Consider the following 4,075-nt stretch of genomic DNA (forward strand, 5'->3'; position numbering starts at 1 on the left):
TCGTGGGCTGCGAGGCAGCGCCCACTCGTGTGGGCCGCAAGGCCTGCGCGGGTGTGTGCGTCCCTCGTGGTCGTGCGACACTCGTGTTCGTAACGAATCCTAATCCTATCGGAATTCGTGCAATGATTAAATCCTAATCCTAATAGATTAAATTTATTATTTAGATTTCAAATAGGATTCTAATTAATAAATCCATATCCTAGTAGGATTATAATTCCTTTACATAAACTCTATAAATATAGGCCTAGGGTCACATATTTAGCAGACGATTATTGAAGTATTCAAGGTAAGATTTTTAAGCAAAAAATCAGCCAAACACTTGCAACCTATTAGCCGAAAATCCTAGTAACCTTAAGCGCAATTCTAGTTGGTCAAGCTTAAGGCGGATCCGGACGTGCTGTGGACTATCTACGGAGGGACGACACTTGGAGTCCTAAAGACTTGTTCTTGTTCGGTTCGGGCGCATCTAGGGAGGGCACGCAAGAAAGTGTATGCATCTGAATTATGCTAAATGATTATGTGTAAATAATATGTTTCCTGGCTTTATGGTTTTTTCCGCATGATTTATGTTTTGTCATATGTATCATAACCTAACAGTGGTATCACGAGCCTCTTATTATTTTCATAATCTAAATTGCATAAACATGGTTAAATATTACAAATTTGCAAGGAATTAAAAGGGGTGATTAATTTTCGTAATTTTTAATTAATTGCAAATTGCATTTATTTAATTATATGTACGCAGTTTTTCGGCAGAATGTTCGTTACTCAACCAAATCGAGTGATTTTTGTGTCAATTCCGCATATAAAGGCATTCTAAAATTTTGACAAAAAAAAAATTTCGCCGAAACCCAAGATTCCCAAATTCGAAGCCTAACTATGACTTTTCGGAGGTTTTAGTTTTTCGAACGCAAAAGTTTGTAAATTTAAGATGTTAAATGGAATATTTGCGATTCTTGTTGATAAATCTTGAATCTTTGATTGACCTACTGTATATGTTTAACAAGTTTGAATGCCTAGCCTTGTTAATTGTACAACCTAATTTGTAATTATGATTAATTTGATGAAATTCGAATAATTTAGAATTGATTTGATTTTCATAATTAATTAATAATTTAATTAGGTACCAATGATTAAAAACCACCATCAATTGTTAATTTGTGTTAAATTTTAAATTTTTATGACCTAGATTTGAATCCATGTTAATCGGAAATTAATTGATTAATAAATTTTTTGATTTTTCGCCCTAAAATTATGAAATTAATATGATTTATTAATTTGTCATTAGTTTTGGAAATAAAAGTTTTAATTTTTATGCAATTCGCTCATAAAACTTGCACGCACAAAGCAATGGACGCTACGTGTTACCCTTAAGGGGTGTTGTATAGTGCGGGCATGCGACGACGAGCAAGGGAGCTCGTCGCCCATGCGGTACGATGCAACGAGCAAGGGCCATGGCACACGAGCACAATGCAGCACGTTGCCCTGTGTCGAGTGTTGTGCGCATGTGGGCGGGTGGGCAAGGGCGAAGGGCAAGGCGCATGCCAGTGGCAGACGCGTGTGGGCAGCAAGCGTGCTGTGCCACAGCGCGCGCTGCCAAGCCCATCAAGCAAGCAGACGCAAGGCGACGAGCAAGCGGGCGCGGGAAGCGTGGCCTACAGTGCTGCGTTGCGTGTGGCCTGAAGGCGCGATGAGCGAGCAAGCGCGCGCGCAGCATGGCCTGCAGTGCTGCGTTGCGTGTGGTTGCTTGCGTGTTGCTGTACGAACAATCAAGGGGCGCTACTCGATGGGGCTTGGGGCGCAAGCCCAAGTACCTCGTCGTGTCTCGATTGAGTCGTTTCAAATTTAATTTTGAATTTTCAGTTCGGAAATAATTTTAATTAATTTTAAAATTAATAATTTAAATTATTTTCTCGGATTTTAATTTTGAATATTATAATTATTATAAATTTTATTTATACTAATTATTTTACTAAAATTAAACCTTGAATTAATTTAAATTCGTTTAATTCAACTGAAATAAATTGAGTTAAAAGGTGCCATGCCAAAATAAACACTTACTTGGATATCCTTTACATCAATCTAGTAATAGTTTTCGCTCAGCGAGGTGTTACTTATTGGTCCTAAAGGGGTAAGGTACACAAATAATTGTGAGTACATGTTAGTTTTGGTGAAACTCAACGATATAAGTAAGGAGTCCTTTTATGTCGTGGCAAAATCGATAGGTTTACCTAATAAGCTCTTAGACGTACCTATCAACCAAGAGTAGTTTCTAGACTATTAGCAAAAGGCTTTCGCTTACCTAAAATATTTTAGAATTGAGTTAAAATACATAATGTGCTTAATTTTTCAATGGTTTTAGGGTCTTGGAATCATTTTATTCACACTTGCCAGAACAATAAATTCGAATAAAATGCTAATAACTTGTTTAAATTGCATGATTGCTTTAATTTTCAAGTTATTACTCATGATAAATGTTTAGACTTTGCATGCTTCAATGTATGTTTTAATTATTGTTTATAATTAAATATCTTGCACTGCAGTAAATCCTTTTAGAAAGGTAACAGTAAATTTCCTCGATTGGTAATGAATCCAAGAACGATTCACGGAAATGAGAGAAAATGAGCAGTTCAAAATGTACGTTTCTTTTAGCGACTTTTATGGTTGTTTTCGAATATCAAAGTCGATGGCGAACCGATTGGTGCTTGTAAATTCAAAATACAATGTAGTTTTGAGATCATAAAGCATTGAGTTTAAACGCTCAGCTTTACCAATGGTTAACAACCTAAAATCCTTTTTCCATTTAATTCTCGAATGAGTCTAGTCCCTAGAAATTCGAATAGATCGATGCTTAGAGAAATTTAGAAGCTTCTGGTAAGATCATCTAGTTGAAACAGAATATTCAACCTAAATGGTAAGAACTTTGTTGGAGTGACATTGGACATGTCTAAACAAAGTATAAAAGTCAACACTAGAGAATTCAATTCGTAAGGCTATTAGAAAGGGTACGAGAAATAGGAAAACAAAGGAACAAATGAAAGGAATTTACAATTCCGTTTCTACCTATAAGTTTATGTTTAAAAGAGCAGTGACCTAGCAATCAAACTTCCTTGGTATCATATACCGCTTGAGGTTCTTGAAGGAAATAATGCCCTTGGTCCAAGTATGCATTCAATGTTAAGTCTAATAAATGCGGTTCAGTATTAATTAACAAGTTAATAATTCAGTGAGATCAAGTGAGCTGAATGCCTAGCTAGAGGCCGCTTCAGTTCAAGTGGAATTAATGATATTAATCCACAGCTTACTCTTGACTGAACCCGTAGGGTCACACAAATAGTACGTAAACGGATCAAGTATTTAATGGCATTAAATACTCCATCTATGGATTTCGGAATCGACGGATCTTGGTTTCAGTGGGAGCTGAGATCGTCACAGGCAAGAAATGAATACTCCGGAAACGATGATATTGCCGGAAACGGAAATATGGATCGTATCGGAAATATAAATATTATCCAAGTCGTAGATGTTGCCGGAAACGGAAACATGGTACGTATCGGAAAATATTATCGGAAATGGAAATATTGCCGGAATCGGAAATATTGCCGGAAACGGAAATATTGTCAGAAACGGAAATATTATCGGAATCGGAAAATAATTTCGGAAACGGAAATATTAAATATTTGTTCGAAACGGAAATTAATTCCGGAATCGGAAATATTAAATATTGTTCGTATCGGAAATAAATTCCGGAATCGGGAATTTAATCGAAAGCGTATCGGACGAATTAGCATCGGACGAGGCTCGCTAGACGAAGGCCTAGCACGAAGCCAGGCCATCGCCCAGCAAGCCAGACGCATCACCAACACACGCCAAAGCCTCGACCAGGCCCAGCGCAAGCCAGGCCCAGCCGAAGCCATGGGCGCGCGCGGACAGTAGCATGGGCCGAGCGATGTGCGCTCAGCGTGGGCCGCAAGGCCTGCGCGGGTCTACGTTGCTCGTGCGATGCTCGTGTGCGAATCCTAAAGCTATCGGGATTCGATAAAAGATTAAATCCTAAACCTATTAGATAAAGTTT

Source organism: Spinacia oleracea, chromosome 1, assembly GCF_020520425.1.
Source record: "Spinacia oleracea cultivar Varoflay chromosome 1, BTI_SOV_V1, whole genome shotgun sequence".
Classification (NCBI taxonomy): domain Eukaryota; kingdom Viridiplantae; phylum Streptophyta; class Magnoliopsida; order Caryophyllales; family Amaranthaceae; genus Spinacia; species Spinacia oleracea.